The following is an 8,060-nucleotide window of genomic DNA, read 5'->3' on the forward strand; positions in this document are numbered from 1 at the left end:
TGGGGAGGAGGAGACGGCTGCAATTCAAAACTGATCTCCTGTGTCTATTCCTAATTCTTCGTTGACGCTCCCTCAGCAGTCTGGAATGACTGGAAAGGTGTTAACCAATATGGCAGAAACTCCAGTTAGCCTTCTAGACTAGGTGGAAGGTTTACTCTACTGCTGATGCCTCACCATCCTTCAGATCCTGGAGTCAATACGAAGAAGGGGCAAGGGGGTGGTGTTTGATTGGGCCAAAGCAGTAGAGTATGATGAAGAGGAGGAGGAACACTGTGGAAATATGCATTAAGATGCTTCAAAACTCACCAAGAGTGCTTCGATGTTTTACTTGGAAAATGTTTGGATGTTTTCTCTGCTTTATTTTGACTCTGTCATTGCACGATAATCATAGATCCAAATCATGACATTGCTTTGCTTTTCTCAATTTCCTTTTGCTTTATCTTATCCAAATGATAATACTTTTATGTGTAAGTTGTATTATTGGGGGAACAAATCCCAGGTAGCATTCATGAAAATGTAATTGTTACTGGATTCTTAGTAGCATTAGCACATTCTTTCTGAACACTTGCCAAAATAACCACCATCTAAGTCTCTAGATGTTTCAAATAATAATAATTTCAACAGAGGAAATGAAGGGGTGACTTCTTGGTTTATGTCCTTTTCATATTATTGCTTGTCAGGCTGAGAACTCTTTTATACTTTTTCACCTACCATGGTATTGAGGGCCTGAAGTTTGGGGCATTTTAAATGTTTCAGGGCCGCTTCAAAATCTTTTGGAAATTGCCCTCCCAGTGAAATTTGCGATCAAACAACATGTGCATAATGTGTGCTATAGTGAAGACTGCTGGCCCTATTCCTGCATTGCAGCAAGTCAAAGCATCATTCAATAAAAGAAACAGGGAAGTTCAATAAATCACTTTAATGTTCCAATACATCTGCTCGCTGTGTAAAGGCTTCCCCTGCTTTAGAATGATAGGCTACTGTTGATCTCCAGCCATACAGGGTTACATTATTGTCTAATTCAGAGTTGCAAGAAGCTCTTTGACTTTGTATTTTTCAATTTCTTAAAGGTAGCCTGTTGGAGAGAAATCATTTATGGTATGTAAATGTGTAATGCAATTGTTAACAGAGTTAACCTTATTCAATCTTGGTTTGATGGCAGAACTAATGTTACACACAGGTTGCCATACACCTTAACCCTAAACATTTCTTGCCTAAACTTAATCCAAGCCCCTGAACCTGCCTAACCTTAACCAATTAGGATTACTTGCCTAAACTTAACCAAACACATTTGTTTCTGCCCTCGAGGCGAAGCTGCCCTCAGGACCAGATACAATAAATATATGTCAAAATGAGGATGTGGGGTGTAAAGATGAGGATGGACCCATATTGAGGGGACACTCAAATTACACTGAACAAAAATATAAATGCAACAATTTCTAAGATTTTACTGAGTTACAGTTCATATAAGGAACTCAGTATGTTGAAATAAATTCAGTAGGCCCTAATCAATGGATTTCACATGACTGGGAATACAGATATGCATCTGTTGGTCACAGATACCTTAAAAAAAAGATAGGAGCGTGGATCAAAAAACCAGTCAGTATCTGGTGTGACCACCATTTGCCTCATGCAGCGCAACACATCTCCTTCGCATAGAGTTGATCAGGCTGTTGATTGTGGCCTTTGGAACATTGTCCCACTCCTCTTTAATGGCTGTGCGAAGTTGCTAGATATTGGCGGGAACTGGAACACTCTTGTCATACACGTTGATCCAGAGCATCCCAAACGTGCTCAATGGGTGACATGTCTGGTGAGTATGCAGGTCATGGAAGAAATGGGACATTTTCAGCTTCCAGGAATGGTGTACAGATCCTTGCAACATGTATTGCCATCGATAAAATGCAAGTGTGTTTGTTGTCTGTAGTTTATGCCTGCCCATGACATAACCCCACCGCCACCATGGGGCACTGTTCACAATGTTGACATCAGTAAACCGCTCACCCACACGACACCATACACGCTGTCTGCTATCTGCCCGCTACAGTTGAAACCGGGATTCATCCTTGAAGAGCACACTTCTCCAGCAAGCTAGTGGCCATCGAATGTGAGCATTTGCCAGCTGAAGTCAGTTTTGACGCCAAACGGCAGTCAGGTCACCCTGGTGAGGATGACAAACATGCAGATAGATGAGCTTCCCTTAGATGGTTTCTGCCAAATTCTCTAAAATGACTTTGGCTTATGGTAGAGAAATTAACATTAAATTCTCTGGCAAAAATTCTGGTGGACATTCCTGCAGTCAGCATGCCAATTGCATGCTCCTTCAAAACTTGAGACATTTGTGGAATTGTGACGTGACAAAACTGCACATTTTAGAGTGGCCTTTTATTGCCCCCAGCACAAGGTGCACATGTGTCATGATCATGCTGTTAAATCAGCCTCTTGATATGCCACACCTGTCAGGCAGATGGATTATCTTGACAAAGGAGAAATGCTCACTAGCAGGGATGTAAATACATTTGTGCACAAAATACGCATTTTCTCTGTATGAAACATTTCTGGGATCTGGTTGGTGTTCGAATCTCATCACGGACAATATTAGCATTTTAGCAACTTTTCAACTACTTACGACTTTTTAGCTACTTTGCAACTACTTAGCATATTTGTTAACCCTTCCCCTAACCAACATCTGCTGTTGACCCCAGCGGCAAGGAGTCCCGCATTGGCTCATGTTGACGCAGGGTTTTTGTTTTGTTTAGCGGGCGTGGCGTGGCATGCGCGTCTCTTTCCGCATCGGTATATTTGAGATCCACCCGTTTCTTCCCCGTTACGCGTTTTGGAACAATCACAGAGCTACACCCCGATTAAAATAAACTCCCTCTGCTTTCAATGAAATCTCTAGGGGCTGAGTTTAATGACCTTGAAAAATGATCTGGGAAAGAATTATTGTTTTAAGAGCAGGGAAAAAACGCAACACTGCATGTGCGCAATCTGCAACAATGAACAGAGGTCAGAAATTCGGCTGGATTTAGTTTGGTAAATAGTGCTATAACGGTGAGTCATAACATATTCAACTCGACCAGGATAAGACTCAATACATTCACTCATATTTTCCTCTCAGGAAAACCCATATGAAAAACCAGACACTGGAATCCAAAACCATACACAGTACAGGCTTGTTGGAAAGGTGTCAATCCAGAAATGTGGCAACAATGAGTGGGTCTATATTTTGCATAGGCCTATCCAGCTGTCATCATGGTCCAATAAAGAAAATGTATGAGAAATATATTTTCTCCATCACATGCTGTTAAACCCAAGTTGCCCCGGCAACTCATGAGTAATCAAACAAAAACATTTCACAAGCTGAGGGATAGGAAAAGAAGGAGGAGGGCTGGAGACTTGAGGAGAGAAGTTTTATGCATGTAGAAGATGTACTCATGTAGCCTTTTCATGAGAAAGCGAAATGGCCATTTTACAAAGATTCAAAATATTTGTTGAATGTAGTCATTTCTGTAGCCTTCTGTTAACACTGGTGTTAAAAAAAGATATGTGTGCTTTGTACACATGCAGTAATACACTTGGTAATGACATGCTCTCGAGTGCACATTTATACTGGGAAAAAATAGAAATGCAACAATTTCAAAGATTTGACAGAGTTACAGTTCATATAAAGAAACAAGTCAATTTAAATAAATTCATTAGGCCCTAATCTATGGATTTCACATGACTGGGAATACAGATATGCATCTGTTGGTCACAGATACCTTAAAAAACAGGTAGGAGTGTGGATCAGAAAACCAGTCAATATCTGGCGTGACCACCATTTGCCTCATGCATCACGACACATCTCCTTCACATTGATCAGGCTGTTGATTGTGGCCTGTGGAATGTTATCCCAGTTGCTGGATATTGGCGGGAACTTGAACACGCTGTCATACACGTCAATCCAGAGCATCCCAAACATGCTCAGTGGGTGACATTTCTGGTGAGTAGGCAGGCCATGAAAGAACTGGGACATTTTCAGCTTACAGGAATTGTGTACACATCCTTGTGACATGGGGCAGTGCATTATCATGCTAAAACGTGAAGTAATGGCGGAGGATGAATTGTACGACAATGGGCCTCGGGCTCTCATCACAGTGTCTATGTGCATTCATATTGCCATCGATAAAATGCAATTGTGTTCTTTGTCCGTAGCTTATGCCTGCTTATACCATAACCCCACCAACATCATGGGGCACTCTGTTCACAACGTCAGCAAACCGCTCGCCAACACAAAGCCATACACGTGGTCTGCGGTTGTGAGGCCAGTTGGACGTACTGCCAAATTCTCTAAAATTACATTGGAGGTGGCTTATGGTAGAGAAATTAACATTCAGTTATCTGGCAACAGCTCTGGTGGACATTCCTGTAGTCATCATTCCAATTGCACGATCCCTCAAAATTTGAGACATTTGTGGCGATGTGTTGTGAGACAAAACGGCACCTTTTATTGTCCCCAGCACAAGGTACACCTGTGTACTGATCCTGTTGTTTAATCAGCTTCTTGATATGCCACACCTGTCAAGTGAATGGATTATCTTGGCAAAGGAGAAATGCTCACTAACAGGGATGTAAGCAAATGTGCTCAAAACATTTGAGAGAAATACACTTTCTTGTGTGCATGGTACATTCATGGGATCTTTTATTTCAGCTCATGAAACATGGGACCAACACTTGACATGTTATGTTTATATTTTTGTTCAGTTTAGTTACAAAGGTTTTGTGCTACTTTCAATAACAACATGAATTTATTTAACTGTTATTTCAATTATTAACCATGTTTGCATCCACAGTTTTTATGCAAGTAAAGTTATACTATAAAAAAATCATAACAGCTGTGATGGAAACGGGAAGTTTCAGTATAATTTTATAAATGCCAACAGATAATTTCTTCATTAGACATGGTGGGATTTTTTTGTGTCTGTAAAATTAATAATGCGAGAAATTGTGGTGGAAACACATTTTTGGGCAAATATTGATTTAATAACAATTATTTTGAAGTAAACTTGGAGTCACGCTTTGATATGGTGTGTGGTCCTCCCACTAAGGACTTGCGAAACCATGCAGTTTATTAGGTAGGCTACAGATGAAATAAGTTATGATGAACTTCACAGGGTGATGAAAGTGTGTGGTGATCTTGATACTCCTTTTCAAGAAATGTCAAGGGTCTTATTCTGGTGACATGATGATCAAAGCTTGACTGCCGTTAGAGAAATAAAAATATTCTCGCTGTTATCCATAATAATCTCATGTATTTGTATTTGTATTTATTATGGATCCCCTTGGCAGCAGCTACTCTTCCTGGGGTCCAGCAAAATTAAAGCAGTTATACAATTTTAAAAACATGACAATACATTCGCAGATTTCACAACACACTGTATGCCCTCAGGCCCCTACTCCGCCACTACCACATAACTACAATACAAAATCTATGTGTACGTGTGTGTCTAGTGCGTATGTTATTGTGTGTGTATATGCATGTGTCTCTGCCTATGTTTGTGTTGCTTCACAGTCCCCCTTGTTCCATAAGGTGTATTTTATTTATTTTTTTGTATCACATTTTACTGATGGATCAGTTACTTGATGTGGAATAGAGTTCCATGTAGTCATGGCTCAATGTAGTACTGTGCACCTCCCAAAGTCTGTTCTGGACTTGGGGACTGTGAAGAGACCTCATGTGGCATGTCTTGTGGGGTATGCATGGATGTCCAAGCTGTGCGCCAGTTGTTGAAACATATCAATACCTCTCACAAATACAAGTAGTGATGAAGTCAATCTTTCCTCCACATTCAGCCAGGATAGATTGACATGCATATGATTAATGTTAGCTCTCTGTATACATCCTAGGGCCAGCCGTGCTGCCCTGTTCTGAGCCAATTGCAATTTTCCTAAGTCCTTTTTTGTGGCACCTGACCACTCAACTGAACAGTAGTTCAGGTATGACAAAACTAGGGCCTGTAGGACCTGCCTTGTTGATAGTGCTGTTAAGAAGGCAGAGCAGTGCTTTATTATGGACAGACTTCTCCCCATCTTAGCTATTGTTGTATCAATATGTTTTGACCATGACAGTTTACAATCCGGTGTTACTCCAAGCAGTTTAGTCACCTCAACTTGCTGAATTTCCACACTATTTATTACAAGATTTAGTTGAGGTTTAGGGTTTAGTGAATGATTTGTCCCAAATACAGTGCTTTTAGTTTAAGAAATATTTAGGACTAACTTATTCCTTGCCACCCAGTCTGAAGCTAACTGCAGCTCTTTTGTTAAGTGTTGCAGTCATTTCAGTTGCTGTAGTAGCTGACGTGTATAGTGTTGAGTCATCCATATACATAAACACACTGGCTTTTCTCAAAGCCACTGGCATGTCGTTAGTAAAGATTGAAAAAAGTAAGGGGCCTAGACAGCTGCCCTGGGGAAATCCTGATTCTACCTGGATTATGTTGGAGAGGCTTCCATTAAAGAACACCCTATGTGTTCTGTTAGACAGGTAACTCTTTATCCACAATATAACAAGGTGTGTAAAGCAGTAACACATACGTTTTTCCAGTAGCAGACTATGATCGATAATCCCAAAAGCCGCACTGAAGTCTAACAAAACAGCCCCCACAATCTTTTCATCATCAATTTCTCTCAGCCAATCATCAGTCATTTGTGCAAGTGCTGTGCTTGTTGAATGTCCTTCCCTATAAGCGTGCTGAAAGTCTGTTGTCAATTTGTTTACTGTAAAATAACATTGTATCTCGTCAAACATGATTTTTCCCAAAAGTTTCCAAAGGGTTGGTAACAGGTTGATTGGTTGGCTATTTGAGCCAGTAAAGGGGGCTTTACTATTATTAGATAGCAGAATGCCTTTTGCTTCCCTCCAGGCCTGGGGGCACACACTTTCTAGTAGGATTAATTTGAAAATATGGCAAATAGGAGTGGCAATATCATCCTCTATTATCCTCAGTAATTTTCCATCCAAGTTGTCAGACCCCGGTGGTTTGTCATTGTTGATAAACAAAAATAATTTAATCACCTCTTCCACAATTTCTTTAAGGAATTCAAAATTACAATGCTTGTCTTTCATCATTTGGTCAGATATACTTGGATGTGTAGTGTCAGCGTTTGTTGCTGGCATGTCATGCCAAAGTTTGCTAATCATGCCAATGAAAAAATCATTAAAGTAGTTGGCAATATCAGTACATTTTCTGATGAATGAGCCATCGGATTCAATGAATGATGGAGCTGAGTTTGCCTTTTTTCCCAAAAAATGTAATTTAAGGTGCTCCAAAGCTTTTTACTATCATTCTTTGTCATTTATCTTTGTTTCATAGTGTAGTTTCTTCTTTTTATTCAGTTTAGTCACATGATTTCTCAATTTGCAATACGTTTGCCAATCGGTTGTGCAGCCAGACTTATTTGCCATTCCATTTGCCTCATCCCTCTCAACCATACAATTCCTCATCAATCCATGGGGATTTAACCGCTTTTACAGTAATTTTCTTAATTGTTGCATGCTTATTAGTAACTGGAATAAGACATTTCATAAATGTGTCAAGTGCAGCATCTGTTTGCTCCTCGATATACCCCACAGACCAACAGATATTCTTTACATCAACAACATAGGAATCACTGCAACACTTCTTGTATGACCCAGCCTTTTTGTTTTTACTTTGATTTTCCTGGATATGGCTACTATATTGTGATCTGTAACGGTTTTCTTCCTGGGATGAAGGAGAGGACCAAAACGCAGCGTGGCTAGTGTTCAACATGATTTAATAAAGAATATAATAGAACACTACAAACAACAAAACAAGAAATGTGAAAACCGAAACAGTCCTATCTGGTGCAGAACACAAAGACAGAAGACAACCACCCACAATCCCCAACACAAAACAAGCCACCTATATATGATTCTCAATCAGGGACAACGATTGACAGCTGCCTCTGATTGAGAACCATATTAGGCTGAACACAGAAACAGACAAACTAGACACACAACATAGAATTCCCACCCAGCTCACGTCCTGACCAAC

This window comes from Salvelinus namaycush, chromosome 37, assembly GCF_016432855.1.
Source record: "Salvelinus namaycush isolate Seneca chromosome 37, SaNama_1.0, whole genome shotgun sequence".
In the NCBI taxonomy this organism is placed as follows: Eukaryota; Metazoa; Chordata; class Actinopteri; order Salmoniformes; family Salmonidae; genus Salvelinus; species Salvelinus namaycush.